The sequence below is a fragment of the Oncorhynchus masou genome, chromosome 33, assembly GCF_036934945.1.
Source record: "Oncorhynchus masou masou isolate Uvic2021 chromosome 33, UVic_Omas_1.1, whole genome shotgun sequence".
NCBI classification, from domain to species: Eukaryota; Metazoa; Chordata; class Actinopteri; order Salmoniformes; family Salmonidae; genus Oncorhynchus; species Oncorhynchus masou.
This window is the reverse complement of record NC_088244.1, coordinates 42145714-42169081: the sequence shown is the minus strand read 5'-3', so window position 1 is coordinate 42169081 and position 23368 is coordinate 42145714.

The window sequence follows — 23368 nt, the reverse complement described above, 5'->3', positions numbered from 1 at the left end:
CATACAAAACAGTCTCTCTGCCTGCTCTTTGAATGCCTCTGTTTACAAGGCTTTGTCTAATCAACACTGAATTGCTGGAGCTGACACGGTGAAACAATTAGCACGAACCAACAGGGCATTAGTTACTGTGAAGCAGTCTAAACAGATTCCGATCTTAATCCCAAACTAACTTTGAGGGCCAAATCCTGTTGATGTCAACAGAATTCCACCCGCGTCAAAACGGCCTGCTGCTGTTGCCCCAGGTGCAGTATACACACAGGCCCTGGCTTGTCTCTCTTTATGAAACCCGATGCATTGATAGATCCTTCTTGGGCACATGGCCCAGCCCGCAGTTTGTTAATTAGGCGGGATTCTTTCCCATAATTAGCCTTGGTGATAAAACTCATGGTGAATAATGTCTGCGGTGGCCGTGGAGAAACACAGCTTGTAAATGTGGAGTGTAGATGCTAGTCCTGAATGCTTTTTTAGATGCAAGTTCTGAATGCTTTTTTAGACGCTTAACAAGTATTTCCACCATGAAGAGTAAAACCTGTGGATGAAAGCATCTAGAAATGTGGTGAAAAGCGTGAAGGTGCCTTGCATAAATGCTATACGTATGAAATCACTTATCTGAACTATTTTTTCTGTCAATAGCCTAGTCATTACATTCATTTGCAACCCAGGCACATCAGCAGTCTGTTACGCTCAGTGTAAGTTTATTTATTTTATTTTTACCCTTATTTTACTAGGCAAGACAGTTAAGAACAAATTCTTATTTTCAATGACGGCCTAGGAACAGTGGGTTAACTGCCTGTTCAGGGGCAGAATGACAGATTTTGTACCTTGTCAGCTCGGGGATTTGAACTTGCAACCTTTCGGTTACTAGTCCAATGCTCTAACCACTAGGCTACCCTGCCGCCCCAGTGTTGATGATAAAGTCATGAATGATATGCCATCCTGATATCTGTCCCTTCAATTACATTTTGACAGCTGGGTTGGCCCTGTAACCCCATTGTCCTAATTGAGTCCTCCTGGTAGCTGTAAACAAAGGCTCAAACCCACCACAGACAAAGCCTGACAGACCTTATGTTCCAAGTAACGTCAAGCTCGTTTATTTGGACTTATCTAATTTATTATCGAGTTCCGCAGGTGCTCGCACTCAAACCATATAACCCAAGGAGCCCAAGATAGGAAAAGCAAAGGTAACCAAAATAAGAAAAACAAAGGAAACCAAGATAGAAAAAAACAAGGGATCCAAGATTGGAAAAACCAAGGAGCCCAAGGTACAAGATAATTATCCTAATTTAATGCCATGCTCGAAAGACTACAAAAGAAGACATTGCTAAGTGCAGAAAATGTACTGACCATTTTGTTGAGCACTTTATTGCATTTTGCACTGTCACTTTCTGTATCCAGATGTCTCCCTTATGGAGGGATTAGATAGGGAGATTCTGGCTGCAACATGGCTTGTGTCAGACTACACTTGCGTGAATCGGGTCTCATTGTCTTCCCCTAGCCCCTCCAACACTCCAACCCGTATTCACTCTGACTGTTCATTGTGTCCAAGGGGGAAAGATTCGGATACTCTGTCGCCCTGTGACATCAAATCCAGTAATGCATCATCTGACTGACTGCCTCAGAGGACCCTCTTCCGTGGGAGTATGGCTGTTGTCAGGAGCATCAACTGCTTCACAAGTATTTACTGTAGGAACATCAGGGACAGTTGTGCTATTCCTTGGCTGTTCCATACAGCCAATGTTAGAATTACTCATTCGACTATAAGGAAGATCTTTAAAAAAACAAAAAACATACATACAAAAGAGTGATTGTGACCGATTCGGTAAACAATTGTAATACCACGAAGACATTGGGTAGATCTTGTGAGTGCTTGTGAGTGTGGCGCCTGATTAAGGTTCTGAAATGTTATACCTCTGTTTGGAATGATGCGAGCGCCAGACTGGAGCATGACATGTTTTACTGCTATAAGAAGCACCGAAGCACTGCTATATTTATAATGAATAATAGGGCCTGGCACATTGCACTCTCATGACACAAGGACAGCCACAAGAGGACACATAGAGACAACCATGCCACGGCTGGGACTCCGGAGTACAACACTCTACTGTATATAGGACAGTGGCATTGTAGTAGGAGTTTTAACAGGTAGGACGCTATGGCTGCGCACATGGACAATACATCTTCTGATACAGATGTATGGTGAATGCACAAGTTTTTAAAGTTAGTGAATCTGTGGCATGCATGAATTGCATGACAACTATAATTAAATCATTATTTCACTAATAACTGTACTAATAACTATAGTTATTTTGTTGATTTAGTTTCCCCACCTAGACAGAGGTAGTTGAACATCAGGTGGGGGCTCACAGGAACCACAACGCATATCATAATGCATTGTTAGACATTATCTATAAAAGCTTGTTTGGCAAAGCAGGTCTTAGATGCTCTCCTCAAACAAGTTTTGGCAATGCACTTGGCAAACGTAGCCAGTACTTAGTTGAGACGCATCATGAAGGCTAAACCGATGTCAACCAGAGATTAAGAGCTGAGATGTGTAGCCTAGCCAAAGCAATAATCTACTGTATGCTTGTCTTTAGTTTCTATGACGAAAGACGTGCATCACTGATGGTAACTGTTGCTGGGCTTATATACTCTATTGTCCTCTGTGTTGCAGGAAAGCTACACATGAATCATGACAGAATTAGGCATCAGCTGAGAGACATGGCATAAGTGGCTGGGAAATATCAACAGAAATACACAGTGTATCAGTAACAGCACTGTGACACACTCCTGTTGGGGCATGTTATGTCTGCATTTAGGTGCAAGATCAGATATTCATACATGGCAATTGTATATGTCAATCACAGTAACCTTTTCTGACACATTTCTACAGTCATTTGTTGCAGTAGAACTTTTAGGAATCACTCTTTTATGTTAAACTAGTTTGAGACAAGTATCCGTATCTTCTCAGGCAGTTCGCCATGTTTGCAGTGACATTTAAAGTCGTGTTGATTTATTTCACCGGTAGTGGTGAATCTGTTTTGAACACTTCCTCACAATGGATGACTATGAACACAGTGTGCAAGTCTTCGAGCGTGACTGACTTCTTCTTCCAGGAGTGCAAGGAGTGTGACCCCCCCCCCCACACACACACACACACACACCCCCACACACGCTGTCTGGAATGGAATCCGGCATGGGTGACTTTCTACATGAGTGACATCAATGGCACGGGGGGGGGGGAACACTTTCTTAAACATTGGTTTTCAAGCTGACCTCAAGTCAGGTGCTTTGTAGGTTGTCTGCCACATTGACTTACCCTCGGACTATGAGGGGTCTCCCGTGGAACATCACCTCAGCAAGTAGGGCGTGGATAGCTTGGGGAATGTCCTCTCGGGCAGCGAGGATGAGGATGTGCACCTGGAATTCATCAATAGGTCCTTTGAAAGGCTTAAAAGTCTCCCGGAGGCTGAACAGCTTATTGAGCACAGCCAAGCAACATTTGGAAAAAGCAGCAATGCAGCACAGGGGGAGGTGTGTGGTGATGGCCCACGAGCCAACGGCGGCTCTCTGCCAATAAACAACCCAGAGTTCAACTCCCTGTCTGCCCGTAGTGAGACAGCAACTAGCAAGGAAACCACAGAGCCAGACAACTCCAACTCCAACACAATAGATAAGCCTGACTCCAAGATGGCCCCTGAGCTCCCAGCCAATAATGCCTCTGAAGGCGAGACGGACAAATCAACCAATCTCCACGTAGTTGGTCATCAGACAGGATGATTGGTTGTTGGTGTCAGCAAATTAAGCAGGGAGGCAGAAGAGTGTCAATCCTGTGACTTACTCAAAGCGGTATTGGAAATGACAGCCGACTCATTAAAGACACCTGTCTCTGAGAAAGTGCTGTATGTAAAAGTATGGGTGAAGAAAGACACAGAGATGTAATGATAATGATCTAAATCAACCACTTCTTAAAAGAAAAGCCCTGACTCATGCCTTAACCCTGATAGGGATTCATCTAGTGATGCCACATGATAAATCAACAGAAGGAAAATAAATACCTTGTTGTCACATCACCAAAGAAAGAAGAATACGAGAGGCAATTCTTAGTCAATCAGAGTAACTCTGAGGAGGAGAGATGTGCGCAGGGAGCAGAAATGGATGCACATGTACAACTATCAAGAGATTACACAGCAGTTTATGTGACTGAGGCAGTCTGTGAGCATATCAAATCCTAAACTCTCCAAACAAAGAGTTATCAGTGTCCACCCACATATGCAGAAATACTCCAAGGGAGAGCCAGAAACAATGTGCCACCTGGGCCATCTGCAGTTGAACATTTATCAACTCCCCATCTAAGAGACTGTCAAAGTCCAAAGTTGACACCGGTTGGTCAACACCTAATTATTTTGTTAACGTGGCAACAAATTTACAGCCAAGCAGCTCATTACAATTACAGGCATCAGCTGAATTGAAAGATTGACCTGGGTTGCCAGTGTCGATGACCACCTGTGCTTCTAGTGAGTCTTCGTCATTCACAGAGGAAGGAAAGTTTGGCACAGACAACATCGCACAATATCAAAGAGAATCTGGGCCTCCACAACTGCAAGAAATGAATAGAGAGACTCAAAACAGGGAGGCCTCACCTGAGGTTCTCAACACACCAGAATCAACAGAACATAACCCTGCAGTCGGAAAGAATACATAATTCATTTCGAAAGCTAGCAGTGCTGTTATTTATTCAAGCGCATTGCAGCTGCCTCATGAAAGCATAGTCCTCGAGATACACCAAGAAAATACAAATATAAAAATGGACTCATCCCAACTCTTGCTAGGAGTGGTCAGCACTAACGCAACACTGAAACCTACCAAGACACCATTACCTAGCAAAATCAGTTGTTTTAATGTGCCCTGCTGTTCAGAATCAGACAGTCAAAGAACATATGGAAACCAGACAGGAAAGCTGACTTTATTCTGGATGCAACTGAGAAACCTGTATTAGCCATGTGTCTTTTCACTGTCTCTTGTTACTCTGTTATCCCAAAGAGTGCTATAAACTCTCATCAGGCAGATGGAAAAAAAGATACTGGCGTAAGTAATAATGTCACAGAAAACCACCCTGATCCATCTACTCCAGAGAATGTTCCATTAACTCAATCAAATATTTAATTTCATTTCTAATTCCCCTGATTTGCAAATGGAAGGCAGACAAATTGTTGGGGTTCCGTCTTTTATGTTATTTTATTTCACCTTTATTTAACCAGGTGGGCCAGTTGAGAACAAGTTCTCATTTACAACTGCGACCTGGCCAAGATAAAGCAAAACAGTGCGACAAAAACAGCAACAAAGAGTTACACATAAACAAACGTACAAACATCTATGTACATTATGTGCAGATATAGAAGAGTAGGGAGGTAGGCAATAAATAGGCCATAGAGGCAAAATAATACAAATGTAGCATTACAACTGGAGTGATAACTGTGCAAATGATGATGTGCAAGTAGAGATACTAGGGTGCAAAAGAGCAAGAGGGTGAGTAATAATATGGGGACGAGGTAGTTGGGTGTGCTATTTACAGATTGGCAGTACAGGTACAGTGATCGGTAAGGTGCTCTGACAGCTGATGCTTAAAGTTAGAGAGCGAGATATAAGACTCCAGCTTCAGTGATTTTGGCAGTTCGTTCCAGTCATTGGCAGCAGAGAACTGGAAGGAAAGGCGGCCAAAGGAGGTGTTGGCTTTGGGGATGACCAGTGAAATATACCTGCTGGAGCACGTGCTACGGGTGGGTGTTGCTATGGTGACCAGTGAGCTGAGATAAGGCAGGGCTTTACCTAGCAAAGACTTATAGATGACCTGGAGCCAGTGGGTTTGGTGCCGAATATATAGGGCCAGCCAACGAGAGCATACAGGTCGCAGTGGTGGGTAGTATATGGGGCTTTGATGACAAAACGGATGATAGACTACATCCAGTTTGTTGAGTAGAGTGTTGGGGGCTATTTTGTAAATGACATCGCAGAACTCAAGGATTGGTAGGATAGTCAGTTTTTTGAGGGTATGTTTTGGCAGAATGCGTGAAGGAGGCTTTGTTGCAAAATAGGAAGCATTTCTAGATGTATTTTTGGATTGGAGATGCTTGATGTGAGTCTGGAAGGAGAGTTTACAGTTTAACCAGACACCTAGGTATTTGTAGTTGTCCACATATTCTAGGTCAGAATCGTCCAGGGTAGTGTTGCTAGTTGGGTGGGAGGGTGCGGGCAGCAATCAGTTGATGAGCATGCACTTAATTTCACTAGAATTAAATATTAGTTGGAGGCCATGAAAGGAGTGATGTATGGCGTTGAAGCTCGTTTGGAGGTTGTCCAAAGAAGGGCCAGATATATACAGAATGGTGTCGTCTGCGTAGATGTGGATCAGATAATCACCAGCAGCAAAAGCCACATCATTGATATATACAGAGAAAATAGTCAGCCCGAGAATTTAACCCCGTAGAGGCTGCCAGAGATCCGGACAACAGGCCCTCTGATTTGACACACTAAACTCTATCTGAGAAGCAGTTGGTGAACCAGGCAAGGCAGTAATTTGAGAAGCCAAGGTTGTTGAGTCTGCCGATAAGAATGCGGTGATTGACAGAGTCAAAAACTTGGTCGGGTCGATGAAGAGGGCTGAACAGCACTGTCTTTTATTGATGGAGGTTATGATATAATTTAGGACCTTGAGCGTGGTTGAGGTGCACCCATGACTAGCTCGGAAACCAGATTGCATAGTGGAGAAGGTACGGTGGGATTCAAAATGGTCGGTGATCTGTTTGTTAACAGGGCAGGATAGATATAGTTCTATAACAGTTTGGGACTAGAGTGTCTCCCCCTTTGAAGACGGGAAGCTTTCCAATATTCAGGGATCTCAGACGATACGAAAGAGAGGTTGAACAGGCTAGTAATAAGAGTTGCAGCAATTTCTGCGGATAATTTTGGAAAGAGAGGGTCCATATTGTCTAGCCCAGCTGATTTGTAGGGGTCCTGATTTTGCTGCTCTTTCAGAACATCAGCTGTCTGATGAAACGGGGGGTGGCTTGGGCAAGTTGCTGCAGGTGGTGCCAGGTGAGATTTTGGCCGGGGTACGGGTAGCCAGGTGGAAAGCATGGCCAGCTGTAGAAAAATACTTGAAATTATTGATTATCGTAGATTTATCGGTGGTGACAGTGTTTCCTATCTTCAGTGCAGCAGGCAGCTGGGAGGAAGTGCTCTCATTCTTCATGGACTTTAGTGTCCCAAAACATTTTGGAATTAGTCCTAATGGAAACAAATTTCTGTTTGAAAAAGCTAGCCTTAGCTTTCCTAACTGACTGAGTATATTGGTTCCTGACTTCCCTGAAAAGTTGCATTTCGCGGGGGCTATTCGATGCTAATGCAGGAACGCCACTGGATGTTTTTGTGCTGGTAAAGGACAGTCAAGTTTGGGGTGAACTAAGGGCTATATCTGTTCTTAGTTCTACATTTTTTGAATTTATTTATGATGGTGAGAAAAGCACTTTTGAAGAGCAACCAGGCATCCTCTACTGATGGGAGGAGGTCAATATCCTTCCAGGATACCCGGGCCAGGTCAATTAAAAAGACATGCTCGCTGAAGTGTTTTAGGGAGCGTTTGACAGTGAGGAGGGGTGGTCGTTTGACCGTGGACCCATTACGCAGGCAATGAGGAAGTAATCGCTGAGATCCTGGTTGAAGATAGCAGAGGGGTATTTAGAGGGAAAATTGGTCAGGATGATATCTATGAGGGTGCCCATGGTTACGGATTTAGTGTTGTACCTGGTAGGTTCCTTGATAATTTGTGGGAGATTGAGGGCATCTAGCTTAGATTGTAGGACGGCCGGGGTGTTAAGCATGTCCCAGTTTAGGTTACCTTACAGTAAGAACTCTGAAGATAGATGGGGGCGTATGGTGTCCAGGGCAAATATGGTGTCCAGGCCACAGCTGGTGTCCAGGGCACACCTGGGGGCTGAGGGGGGTCTATAGCAAGCAGCAACGTTGAGAGACTTGTTTCTGGAAAGGTGGGTTTTTAAAAGTAGAAGCTCAAATTGTTTGGGCACAGACCTGGATAGTAAGACAGAACTCTGCAGGCAATCTCTGCAGTAGATTGCAACGCCGCCCCCTTTGGCAGTTCTATCTTGTCTGAGAGTGAGAGCAATGCTGGGGGCTGCAGGGCCTGGTTTAACCTCTACATCACCAGAGAAACAGAGGAGGAGTAACATCAGAGTACGGCTAAAGGTTATAAGAACTGGGTGTCTAGTGCGTTCGGAACAGAGGGTAAAAGGAGCATATTTCTGGGCGAGGAAGACTAGATTCAAGGCACAATGTACAGACAAGGGTATGGTAGGATGTGAGTACAGTGGACGTAAACCTAGGCATTGAGTGAAAATGACAGAGGTTTTGTCTCTAGAGGCACCACAGCGATTCAGACAGCTAGCAGGCCGGGGAAAGCAGGCTAACAGATGGGCCTCAGGGGGACATCGCAATGAGAGAGCCTGTTGAAACCCCCTCGACCGGCTATGTCGGCAGACCAGTCGGGATGGATCGGCAGGGCTCCATGTCGGCAGCAAAGGGTCCAGGCCAATTGGCAAAATAATATTTGAAGCCCAGGAGTCGTCTAATGGATCTAATCGGCTAGCCCGGAGATGGGCCTAGCTCGAGGCTAGCTTCAGGCTAACTGGTGCTTGCTTTGGGACAGAAGTCTAACAAAGGATCTACGATTGCACTACCAGATAAACTTAACAATGACTTAGACTTGCCAGTAAAGTTATTTGAAAGCTCTGGTATACCTGATATTGGGGGACACGACCCCCCCATCCTGGGAAAAACATGATTTGTCCCCCCCAATATATCACTGTAAACATAACTATGTCATTTCAATAATATTAATAATACGTAATGAAAGCACTTGTGCTGATTATAGACACTTAATAGCGTGTTTTTACGTTTCAAAAGATTGCGACCCCCTACCCTTTGCATCACAATGGTTTGATCCACTGCCAGTTCCTTGTCTAGCAGGTAACAGAGGGTTCGTATCTACTTTCTGAAAGGCACTCAATGCACGTAACTGATGTGAGGTTATTCCAGTCAATCGCGCCATAGCGATGTTGTTGTTTTTTATGTTGGCTGGGTTTAGACACACACTAGCTGAATTTGCAGAGCTAGCGGGCAAACATTAACTATTAAGCTAGCTAGTACCTATTCCATTTATGTGGCGTCGTCAAAGATGGAATCTTTGCTATCGTCAGTTTATTCCAAGATCAGCATGCAGCTGTAGTGCTTCAACTTCCCTGTGATAAGGTTAGCGATAAACAGAACTCCCAACTGAACAAAACTACACTCTCTTCTACCATTGTCTTAAATATCTTTAATGGTCTCGTTGCAAAAAGTAAATTGTCTTTGGGACATTGAAGCACGTGTGCTGATCTTGGAGTAAACTGACAAAAGAAAAGATTATAGCAAACACCACAGAAACGGAATTGGTGCTCGCGAGCTTTGCAAATTCAGCTATTGTTGGAAGCCAGCCAATATGAAACAAACTATATTAAAATGACAAAAGTTGCAGCATATGTTGTGTAAATGGTGAACTCATACAGCTGTCAACTATTGTCACTGCAATCCGTTTCACATTTGCTAGCTACCTTTTAGCTCGAAGCCCATATAAGACTGATAGAAGATGTCGTTCCCATAGCAACGATTAAAACATTCCCAAACCAGAAACCGTGGATTGATGGCAGCATTCGAGTGAAACTGAAAGCGCGAACCACTGCTTTTAATCAGGGCAAGGTGACCGGAAACATGACCGAATACAAACAGTGTAGCTATTCCCTCCGCAAGGCAATCTAACAAGCTAAGTGTCAGTATAGAGACAAAGTAGAATCTCAATTCAACGGCTCAGACACAAGAGGTATGTGGTAGGGTCTACAGTCAATCACGGATTACAAAAAGAAAACCAGCCCCGTCACGAACCAGGAGGTCTTGCTCCCAGGCAGACTAAATAACTTTTTTGCCCGCTTTGAGGACAATACAGTGCCACTGACATACCCGCAAACAAAACATGCAGACTCTCCTTCACTGCAGCCCTCGTGAGGAAAACATTTAAATGTGTCAACCCTCGCAAGGCTGCAGGCCCAGACGGCATCCCCAGCCGCACCCCCAGCCGCACCCCCAGAGCATGCGCAGACCAGCTGGCTGGTGTGTTTACGGACATATTCAATCAATCCCTATCTCAGTCTGTTGTTCCCACATGCTTCAAGAGGGCCACCATTGTTCCTGTTCCCAAAAAAGCTAAGGTAACTGAGCTAAACGACTACCGCCCCATAGCACTCACTTCCGTCATCATGAAGTGCTTTGAGAGACTAGTCAAGGACCATATCACCTCCACCCTACCTGACACCCTAGACCCACTCCAATTTGCTTACCGCCCAAATAGGTCCACAGACGATGCAATCTCAACCACACTGCACACTGCCCTAACCCATCTGGACAAGAGGAATACGTATGTGAGAACGCTGTTCATCGACTACAGCTCAGCGTTTAACACCATAGTACCCTCCAAGCTCGTCATCAAGCTCAAGACCCTGGGTCTCGACCCCGCCCTGTGCAACTGGGTACTGGACTTCCTGACGGGCCGCCCCCAGGTGGTGAGGGTAGGCAACAACATCTCCACCCCTCTGATCCTCAACACTGGGGCCCCACAAGGGTGCGTTCTGAGCCCTCTCCTGTACTCCCTGTTCACCCACGACTGCGTGGCCATGCACGCCTCCAACTCAATCATCAAGTTTGCAGACGACACAACAGTGGTAGGCTTGATTACCAACAACGACGAGACGGCCTACAGGGAGGAGGTGAGGGCCCTCGGAGTGTGGTGTCAGGAAAATAACCTCACACTCAAAATCAACAAAACTAAGGAGATAATTGTGGACTTCAGGAAACAGCAGAGGGAACACCCCCCTATCCACATCGATGGAAGAGTAGTGGAGAGGGTAGTAAGTTTTAAGTTCCTCGGCGTACACATCACAGACAAACTGAATTGGTCCACCCACACAGACAGCATCGTGAAGAAGGCGCAGCAGCGCCTCTTCAACTTCAGGAGGCTGAAGAAATTTGGCTTGTCACCAAAAGCACTCACAAACTTCTACAGATGCACAATCGAGAGCATCCTGTCGGGCTGTATCACCGCCTGGTACGGAAACTGCTCCGCCAACAACCGTAAGGCTCTCCAGAGGGTAGTGAGGTCTGCACAATGCATCACCGGGGGCAAACTACCTGCCCTCCAGGACACCTACACCACTCAATGTCACAGGAAGGCCATAAAGATCATCAAGGACAACAACCACACGAGCCACTGCCTGTTCACCCCGCTATCATCCAGAAGGCGAGGTCAGTACTGGTGCATCAAAGCTGGGACCGAGAGACTGAAAAACCGCTTCTATCTCAAGGCCATCAGACTGTTAAACAGCCACCACTAACATTGAGTGGCTGCTGCCAACACACTGACTCAACTCCAGCCACTTTAATAATGGGAATTAATGGGAAATGATGTAAAATATATCACTAGCCACTTTAAACAATGCTATCTAATATAATGTTTACATACCCTACATTATTCATCTCATGTGTATACGTATATACTGTACTCTATATCATCTACTGCATCTTTATGTAATACATGTATCACTGGCCACTTTAACTATGCCACTTTGTTTACATACTCATCTCATATGTATATACTGTACTCAATACCATCTACTGTATCTTGCCTATGCCGCTCTTAACCATCACTCATTCATGTATCTTTATGTACATATTCTTTATCCCCTTACACTTGTGTCCATAAGGTAGTAGTTTTGGAGTTGTTAGTTAGATTACTTGTTGGTTATTACTGCATTGTCGGAACTAGAAGCACAAGCATTTCGCTACACTCGCATTAACATCTGCTAACCATGTGTATGTGACAAATAAAATTTGATTTGATATAGAAGATAAGAGGATAGAAGCCCATCCCCACACTGTGTGTGTGTGTGTGTGTGTGTGTGTGTGTGTGTGTGTGTGTGTGTGTGTGTGTGTGTGTGTGTGTGTGTGTGTGTGTGTGTGTGTGTGTGTGTGTGTGTGTGTGTGTGTGTTGGTGCAGCTAGCCAGCCTGCCAGGTCGAAGAATGTCAGAAAAAAGTAAAAATGTTCATTCGAAAGAAGTGAAATGCTAATGGAAACGTTTCACAATGGTGTCATTAGGCAGACCAGGCAACAGAGGGCACACCGACAGCAGAGCTGGTGACAGATGGGCAGGGACAGACTGGCAGAGACAGGGAGTCTCAGGTAAGTTTGTTGAGTCTTTGTTTGGCAATATTATGAACATTATTATTGATTTGTAAAATAGGGACATAATTGGAAAATACCATGGATACCCCCACTCTCATCTTAAACTGGTGACTGAACTAAGATTTGTTTAAGGCAATGGTACTGCTGTTGTGATTAATTGTGTAGTTTGGGGTACTGGTAGTTAGGAGTACGGCAAACACCTTATTTCTTTTCTAGGAGACAGACTGTGAGTCAGTGAGGGTGGGTGGTGAAAGGGAAAGAGCCAAGGAGAGAGACTTCAGAGGACAGTGTCACAACCACAACAGAACCAGATCAACCAGTCAACCTTGTTGCCAGCTGCACCAGTATAGGGACCTCTTGCCATTACACCAGGTACCCCTAGGGGTCCACGGACCCCTGTTTGAGAGCCCCTGGTGTATAGTAGGATATTTGTTATTTTGTTTAGTAGTTTTCAGTACATGACAGTACACTTACTAATTATTTATTTTATTTCATTTAAAATTGCATACTTTGTGTGACATACTTGTCCATAGCTGTTGTTTGAAGAGTTGAGACACTGACTGAACAATAACTAAGTATTTCTGAAGGATATTTTGGTTGATTTGTTTGGGTTTTTCATTGAAGTAGTTATTTTGCTTTTAGAACTGTACTTATTCTGAGCGTTTTGTTCTTGTAAAGATGTTGTACTAGACTCAAACCAGTGGCACATATTTAATGACTATATAAATGAATCAGAAAAAGTTAAATAAAAAGGTCAGTTCAGTGCAGAGACCAACTTTGTGCTGGTTCTCAATGGAGATTCTTTGAGATGAGATCGCTCCATGTTCATTGTATTTATGAAACCTGCACCCATACAGTGTACAGTACCATTACCACCTACTGGCCTTGCTTGGTATTGCTGGTTGTAAATACAAATACCTGTATACATACTGGACTGGTAAGGAGCACTGCTATAACTATTAGTAGTATTATAATGATTTGAACAAGTTGGGACAACCCTTCATTTAACTACTGTACCTATCAATTATCCAGTAGTAGTTATTATGGTTCCTCAATATACATTTAACATATTACAATGTAGGCTATGTGTTACAGCACTACTTTTGGTGTCCCCCTCAGGAATTGCTCTTGAGAAAATGTCATGTAATTGTCCCCTCCAAAGTTGATATCAGATTTTCGCCCCTGTTCAATGGCCAAGGCAAAACTTTACCAAATCAACGAAGGAGAAGGAAAGTTGAGGACACTGTTACCACAGTCAAAACAGCAGTGTGAGGGAATTGTAAAAGCCCCTTGCGAAACACGTCCTGTGTACGCCATCTCCACTTTTTGCAAGTGACATCCCCCAACCATTCTTTTTAGGCAGTGCCCGACAGTATTATAAAACATTTTTGTTGCAAAAACACCACAGTGATTCAGTCCCTGAGTATGAGCATTTCTACCCTGTCATGGAGACGTTGTAAAGCCACGGGGGAGTTGGAAAGCAAGGAGGAGCTGGTGTCCATCTTTTCTTGCGGCCGTTCAGCCAACAAGAATCTCCAGTTCCTAGAGGCCTACGATCATTTATTCTCATCTGTCTCATCTGCGGACTGAAATGAGGAAGATAACCAAGTCCCCAGTCCGATCCGGGTGTTCACACAGTTTAATCAACTGTTCAACTGCTGTACAACCTACAGAGCAGGATCTTCAAATAACTAGCAGAGCAGAGGAAGATATATCAGGATCTGCAGATGGCTGTTGCTAATCCCCTGTACGGCCATTTTCTTAATTATTATCTCGTACACATTATTATGCACATTCACCATTGAGAGTCTTCGAGTAGGCTATTTACATTTTTTAAAGGCATAACCCAACTGGGAAAACTGAAATATTTTCTTGACATCATGGCCAAGTTGTATTCTGCCCCCCCCCCACCCCCCCTCTGCCCCGATCATGAGACATCATTAACTGGTTGCAACCTGGTTGCCTTATGTCAACCAGAAAACCAGGTAAAAAACTGAAATGATGTCTTCATGAAGTACCATGCCAACAAAATCTTAATTAGCAATGATCCATTACTCCCGTGATCTTAGTTGACACACTAAGTCCAGCTGTCAATGAACACTGACTAGACACACATAGTAGTGCTAAGCCAAATGCCAAAGGAATGATTGTACGTGATAACCCATCTTCACTAACAGTGGGTGACCTCTCAAGCTGCCCTGAGCCAAGCGTTAATCATGTTTGCCTTCGAGGGCAAGTATATGCCTTCGAATAGGCCCACATTGGTGGCCAAAAGAGCACCACTCCATCCAGCAAGCAGCTCTAAGACGGAACAGTGACCTTGTCCATACATGTGATAAGCAACGTGTCTTTAACAAGCTAGTCAACAATGATTCAGATAGGCCTGAAGGTGAAGTTCAAAACCAAATATCTCAATAAGCAAAAAACATCCACAAACTGTCTTTGGGAGTCGACTACAGCCAAAGTAAGTGGAAAAGTCATGCTAGGTTGTGTATGGAGTGGAACATCGCTTAAAGCCTCACAGAAATACTTGGGTGCCACAGAGCTGTCTCAGTGTCACACTGTAGATTGTTTGGAATCAGCCCAGGTATGTACCACAGTAGCTGGAACCTGATCTGTGCACAGTGTGAAAGAACAGGAAGTCCCCTACCTAATGTAATGAGAACTGCTCTGTCTGCAGCTGTTATGGGAGGGGAGGTCAATGATAATCACACTGATCTCCCCCTGGACATGTTCTCTGTGTGAAGGTGTATTATAAGCCCATTTTCTCTGTGCCCTGTGGGGACAATTGTACTCCTAAAACAGCTGAACAATGTCATATCCCCAATGATCTTTTTAATATTGGAGGAAAAGAGCACACAAAATAATCTCAGACCAGTTTCACCAGTGTTTACCATTTCATAGGTCCTCTTGATGTATCTATATTCTTATATTTACGTATCCACCATAGCTGCTGGAACCGTGCTGACGGTGTAAAAATATATAGTCAAGCCGGCACAGTACGGTTCCCGTTGGCACGATAATGTGAGAAGTAGAGAATGTTCAAACTTGAAGGGATACATTTCTTTTGACTGTTTACACAGCAACTTACAGTCTCCTCTGTAGGATTAGATGCCTCCCTTTTACCCCTCGTTCAGTCAGACGTGTTGAAGTCAGCTGACCCACAAGCTGGAGATGCCTGTAAGGCTGGTATGTACTGTACATTTGAGGAAATTATATAGACCCGTTGTTTAAAGGGAATGTTATTAATACATTTTTAAGATTATTATTGTGTTCTATCCTAGTGTGTGTAGATATTTTGTGAACAGCCTATTTGTTCATCTTAGTTTATTATATGATTACACTATAAAATATGTCTCAAATAAGAAGACAATATCATTCAATAAGAAGATGATATCATTCAATAAGAAGAAGATATCATTCAATAAGAAGAAGATATCATTCAATAAGAAGAAGATATCATTCAATAAGAAGACAATATCATTCAATAAGAAGATGATATCATTCAATAAGAAGAAGATATCATTCAATAAGAAGAAGATATCATTCAATAAGAAGAAGATATCATTCAATAAGAAGAAGATATCATTCAATAAGAAGAAGATATCATTCAATAAGAAGACAATATCATTCAATAAGAAGAAAATATCATTCAATAATAAGATATCATTCAATAAGAAGAAGATATCATTCACAAAGAAGAAGATATCATTCAATAAGAAGAAGATATCATTCAATAAGAAGAAGATATCATTCAATAAGAAGAAGATATCATTCAATAAGAAGAAGATATCATTCAATAAGAAGATGATATCTTTCAATAAGAAGATATCATTCAATAAGAAGAAGATATCATTCAATAAGAAGAAGATATCATTCAATAAGAAGACAATATCATTCAATAAGAAGAAGATATCATTCAATAAGAAGAAAATATCATTCAATAATAAGATATCATTCAATAAGAAGAAGATATCATTCACGAAGAAGAAGATATCATTCAAAAAGAAGAAGATATCATTCAATAAGAAGAAGATATCATTCAATAAGAAGAAGATATCATTCAATAAGAAGAAGATATCATTCAATAAGAAGAAGATATCATTCAATAAGAAGACAATATCATTCAATAAGAAGAAGATATCATTCAATAAGAAGAAAATATCATTCAATAATAAGAAGATATCATTCAATAAGAAGAAGATATCATTCACGAAGAAGAAGATATCATTCAATAGGAAGAAGATATCATTCAATAAGAAGAAGATATCATTCAATAAGAAGACAATATCATTCAATAAGAAGAAGATATCATTCAATAAGAAGAAGATATCATTCAATAAGAAGAAGATATCATTCAATAAGAAGATGATATCTTTCAATAAGAAGATATCATTCAATAAGAAGAAGATATCATTCAATAAGAAGAAGATATCATTCAATAAGAAGACAATATCATTCAATAAGAAGAAGATATCATTCAATAAGATGTCACGCCTTGGTCATTGTATTTTGTTTTTTCGTTATATATTTGGTTAGACCAGAGTGTGACATGGGTTATTATGTATTGTATTTCCGTATTGGGGTTTGTAGTGTTTGGGATTGTAGTTGATTAGGGGTGTGTGTGTGTGTGTTAATTAGGTTGGCTGCCTGAGGCGGTTCTCAATCAGAGTCAGGTGCTTCTCGTTGTCGCTGATTGGGAACCGTATTTAGGTAGCCTGTTTTCCGCCTTGTATTTTGTGGGTGATTGTTCCTGTCTCTGTGTAGGTAGCACCAGTCAGGCTGTATTAGGTTTCGTTCTGTTTGTTGTTTTTTTGTATTTATTCAAGTTATTCGTGTTAGTCCGTTCGTTTTGTCTTCTCTAATAAACATGAGTAACATACACGCTGCATTTCGGTCCGACTCTCCTTCAACAACAAAAGAACGCCGTTACATAAGAAGAAAATATCATTCAATAATAAGAAGATATCATTCAATAAGAAGAAGATATCATTCACGAAGAAGAAGATATCATTCAATAGGAAGAAGATATCATTCAATAGGAAGAAGATATCATTCAATAAGAAGACGATATCATTCAATAAGAAGAAGATATCATTCAATAAGAAGAAGATATCATTCAATAAGAAGAAGATATCATTCAATAAGAAGAAGATATCATTCAATAAGAAGAAGATATCATTCAATAAGAAGACGATATCATTCAATACGAAGAAGATATCGATTGCATTGGCTCATGTGATATTTTTTACCACACAATGTTACACAGTTTTCCTGGCCAACATAAATGCACTTTCTGCCATCCGATACCTGCAGAGGAGAGGCAGGGAAAAAGCAACTTGAGAGAAGCCATTACGTCAAACACCCTCCGTTTGATACAAAGACAGTGAATCAGCCTTCACAGCTACGACAGTGAGTCAACCTGCACAGCTACGACAGTGAGTCAACCTGCACAGCTACGACAGTGAGTCAGCCTGCACAGCTACGACAGTGAGTCAGTCTGCACAGCTACGACAGTGAGTCAGCCTGCACAGCTACTACAGTGAGTCAGCCTGCACAGCTACGACAGTGAGTCAACCTGCACAGCTACGACAGTGAGTCAACCTGCACAGCTACGACAGTGAGTCAGTCTGCACAGCTACAAACACTCCAAACCTGCTTTTTCCATGGAAATACTGACAAGGGATACTGAATACTGTATGTTTCGGACCCTCTGACATCACATCATGTATCTGACATTTACCCCCCAGGGTGAAATCTGTGGTGTCCTCTTGTAAAAATGTAAAGGACCAAAATCAATGTTTGGTTGTAACTGAAATGTTTGCACTATGACGTATGAATATGATAATCTTAAAGTTAGAAATTCATTTTATGGTTCATTGCATTGAAATGGTTGAGCTAGTGTGAATGGTAAAAGTATTTCTGTGTGTATGCCATTTGATTTTGAGGTCAGTTGATGTCATTTGGCTATCAAAAACAAACTTAATTCTTTATAGATAATTATAGCCCGTAACAAGGGTTTAAATGACTAAATCCTTAGCCAAGAGACATATGACTAGTTTTCATGCACATTTTTTCACTTGAGAAATGCTGCACCAAACATCATAATTAGATGTACATTTACGCATCTTAGACTTCCTCTGCAAAAAATGTCCAAATTAATGACAGATTTCTTGATTAATGTGTAAGGACTATGATGTTGCGACAGTGGCTCAAGAGGGACAAACAACAATAATATTGTTGCTTTTTTCACCTTTTTTGAGACATTCGCTTCGCCTAGCTGAGTTCTGCTAGGAGCAAAACAAACCTTTGTATGCGGAATATTCTGAGGCAATATAATTGAGAATAATTTAGATGTTTGAATATTCAATCAACTTCATAGTATTTTTCTATATGAATTCATCACAAACCCTCTTGCAAAACAAACGTGTATAAAGCACTCATTCAAACCAGATTTCTGTGGCTAGGAGACTAGGACTGTGCCAGTGTATATTTTTACACATTATGAAGGCTGATTACCTCTATTACACGAATCTGTCATTGTATGGTTTGTTCTGCGGATGTATTATGTTTCAAATATATTTCTGAGTTGATGGCTGTTTGTCTAATGGATTCTGTCCGATTTTATACACCAGAGGGCAATATAGTATCATGTATAAACTACCTCCAAAATAATATCAATACTACCAGATTATTAATCACTATGTTGTTAAATCAACATTTAAAAATTTCACTCCCAAACAACCCAAAGAACAACTTTAACTCCTACTCCTAAGTTTTAGTCACATGCCCAACTACAGTGAAATGCCTTTCTTGCTTGCTCTTTCCCAACAGTGCAGTACTACTATAATTATTTTTGTTAAGTCAAGTAGATCAAAAACACATGAGAAATTGAAAGAAGAAGAACACGAGAAAGTAAGTGAGGGTCAGTGCCAGGGTCAGTGCCAATACCATACAATGTGCAGGGATGGTAGGGTTAGATATTTACACTGAACAAAAATAAAAATGCAACATGCAACAATTTCAACAATTTTACTGAGTTACAGTTCATATAAGGAAATCATTCCATTTAAATAAATTCATTAGGCCCTTATCTATGGATTTCACAAGACTGGGAATACAGAATATGCATCTGTTGGTCACAGATACAAATGTAGGGGGCGTGGATCAGAAAACCAGTCAGTCTCTGGTGTGACAGTTTGCCTCATCTCCTTCGAATAGAGTTGATCAGGCTGTTGATTGTGGCCTGTGGAATGTTGTCCCACTCCTCTTTAATGACTGTGCAAAGTTGCTGGATATTGGCGGGAACTGGAACACGCTGTCGTACATGTCGATCCAGAGCATCCCAGTGGCCATCAAAGGTGAACATTTGGCCACTGAAGTCGATTACGACACTGAACTGATGTCATCAAGACCCTGCTGAGGACTACGAGCACGCAGAGGAGCTTCACTGAGACCGTTTCTGACTGTTTGTGCAGATTTTTGATTATGCAAACGCAGTTTCATCATCTGTCCGGGTGGCAAGTCTCAGACGATCCCGTAGGTGAAGAAGCTGGATGTGGAGGTCCTGGGCTGGTGTGGTTACACATGGTCTGCGGTTGTGAGGCTGGTTGGACATAAAGGGCTAAATTCTCTGAAACAATGCTGGAGGAGGCTTATGGTAGAGAAATTAACATTAAATTATCTGACAACAGCTCTGGTGGACATTTCTGCAGTCAGCATGTCAATTGCATGCTCTCTCAGAACTTGAGACATCTGTGGCATTGTATTGTGTGACAAAATTACACATTTTAGAGTGACCTTTTATTGTCCCCAGCGTAAGGTGCACCTGTGTAATGATCATACTGTTGAATCAGCTTCTTGATAAACCACACCTGTCAGGTGGATGGATTATCTTAGCAAAGGAGAAATCCTCACTTACAGGAATGTAAACAAATTTGTGCACAAAATTTGAGAGAATTTCTGTGATCTTTTATTTCAGCTCATGGAACATGGGACCAACACTTTACATGTGGCATTTATATTTTTGTTCAGTATAGTTGATACAACTTACCATGTGTTACTTTGTTCACCGGTCTCCCTTACTAATTACAGTTTTTTACAATTGCCAGGACCCATTTCTCGATACTTAGGTCACTTTTTCAAAACTCTTCACACAGTTCTCCTAACCAACTTTCAGCTTGCCACAGCAGTTCATTTCACATCCAAAATGCACTAAAACTACCAAAACACTTCATACATGTCTCAAATCAACTCATTCCGCCATAGCACTTAGCAAAGGTCGTCACCCAACAAGCCCACTTTGTCACTCAGAAAACAATCACCTAAACAACACTAACAACCAATGTTTTCTTTTGTAAAATTTCTTTACAAAACAAGAATGATACCTCTCTACTGTTTAGAATTCCCTGCAGTATATGTTACAGGAATGAATCAGACATTATGCATTATGCTTCAATAGGTTTTATGTAATTGTTTGGCATTGGATTCCAAAATACAAGAATTTGTATATACACCATCTACTGATACAGATACAGTAGCAATGCTAGTCAACCCTATCTTCTGCATTTGCCCACAGGTTCTCATTCACATCACATCTTATGTCATCTTGGGCAATGCACATAGGAAAGAATCTCCAGGCATCCAGCATTCATTGCGTCCAGGAGGGACATTGGATCATGTGGATGATGGTCATAAACCTTCCACCTCCATGAGGAAAATAATTCCTCTCTGGGGTTGAGGAATGGAGGGGAAGGTGGGAGGAAAAGTGTCACCATCCTAGGATGGGCTGCAAACCACTCTGTGACTGTATGGGACTGGTGAAATGCCACATTGTCCCATACAATAACAAACGTGGGCCGATTTCGCCTCACTGCAACCCTTTCCTCACCTGGTACAACCCTTCCATAGAGGTCACCCAGGAATGTCATGAGACGCTCGGCCCAATTAGCGGTTTGTGTAACAGCAATCCATCAGAGGATATTGCTACAGATATTGTGATGTTGGCACCCCTCTGGCCCGGGACATCCACTGTGGCTCTTTTCCCAATCACATTCCTTCCTCGCTGCCAAATTTAGGCCAGGCTGAAACCAGCCTTATCCACAAAGATCATTATGTGGGGTGTTTGCCTGGCTTCAATCTCCATGACTCTCTAAAATAAATCCACAAGGCAACATAAGAGTTAGGTTATTACTGTAGTTTACATTATACCTAAACATGCCATTGTGTGCCTCTGCCCTGTTTTGCTCAAAACCAGTTCTGTATTTTATAGTCATCTTACATGGACATGTTGGTTCCTGAGTTGCTTGACTCCATCGGAGTTCCTCTCAAAGGGGACAGTGTACAACTGCTTCATCCTGACTTGATGTTGTTTCAGGACTCTAGAAATAGTTGTTATGCTTACATTGTGAATATTTCCAAATGTAATGTTGTCTGCCAACAATCTCTGTGAGTTTTATGTCATTGTTTCTGATGACCATATCAACAATTGCAGTTTCCTGCACAGCAGTGAAAATCCTACCTCTCCCGCCTGTGGGAGGTAACCGTTGGGTCCTAAGCAGAAATACAAAAACAATTACACAAGTGTGTTTGGAGGCTTTGCTCAATTGACTTATGTAATGTGCAGTTCAGTCAGATGCCCTTGCAGAATGCACACCTTACCTGTTGTTTTGCCGGAAATGTCTCACAATAGATGCCACTGTTGAGTGTTGCAGATTAGGCTGCACTCTCAGACCAGCCTCTCTCATTGATACACCATGATTTATTACATTATCAATTATAGTAGCTCTAATCTCATCTGGGACTACAGCTCTTGATCTTCCTCTCAGTCTTCTTCCACCACACATAGATACTCCTCTTCCTCTCCCTCTCCCAGCCACTCTTCTTCCTCTGTCAGCCACTTCTCTATCTCTGGCTGGGTCCATGTTTACATTACAGTACATCATTATTCCTAAAATGTCCCCTTTTGTATAGCTGGTAATGTAATTGAAAGACTAACAGCTGATTAGGTGGGTAGGTGTTCAGCTACAATGGGAATCAGCTGTGGTTGGTCTAATTGTTTTGATAGTATTAAATTTTTTAGATTTGGAATATATTTCAATACGGTATTACTGTAGATATGTAGTAAATTGCTGTCTTATTCAAGTTTGTATTATTTTAGGTTTTGAACTTAAGTTTAACAGTTTTGAAAAGAGTATGTAAACATGTGCAAATTGGCCGTAGGTGCATAAGGTTTTGGTGGTGGTCGTGTCTGAGTGAGAAAAGAATTCAGGAAATTTGAAAGATGTAGTCATTGAATGCATTTTGTGCCAAAACAATGAAAAATTATCCACAGCTTAGCCCCACATAGACTGCTGTTGTGCTCACTGTGTGAAGAGTTTTGAAAAAGTGACCTAAATATTGAGAAATGGGTCCTAGCGATTGTTACAACTGTAAAATCCATATAACCATACCCAACATTAAATGTCATACTCTCCGATTTGTGTGTGTTATGATCAATATTAGTTGAAATGTTGAACATATTAATTCTGATGTTAAAGTCACAATCCTGACATTGTATTTCAGCCAAATTGCTGCCACGCAACTATTTCTATAACACTGTTCAGATAGATGAGCACACCATAAAGCGTGATTCCATTTCCAATACAATTAAGTTTTTCACCAGCAGATGGCGACGTTGGGCTATGAATGAGAACGAGTGAAAAGCGTCACAGGTCCTGGGTGAAATAACACGTCCAGTGGAATGTGCTCTTTTTGCAAAGTTTATTTATTTAATTTTATGAAAAAGAGCCTGACTAATAAACATTTCTTGAAATGGCATCTTCCTTATACATCTATCTGATCCATTGTCTTCTTTTCATTCAAAGGAGCTTGTCTGTTGTACAGTGGAACTCTACTATCATCGTAACCCGTATTCAAATGTAATTCTTTGACTTTTATTAATGAACCATTATCAATTTTTATAAATGTTCATAAATGTTTAAAATGCTTTATTGATTATTATACATACTAGATAACATGCTACTGAA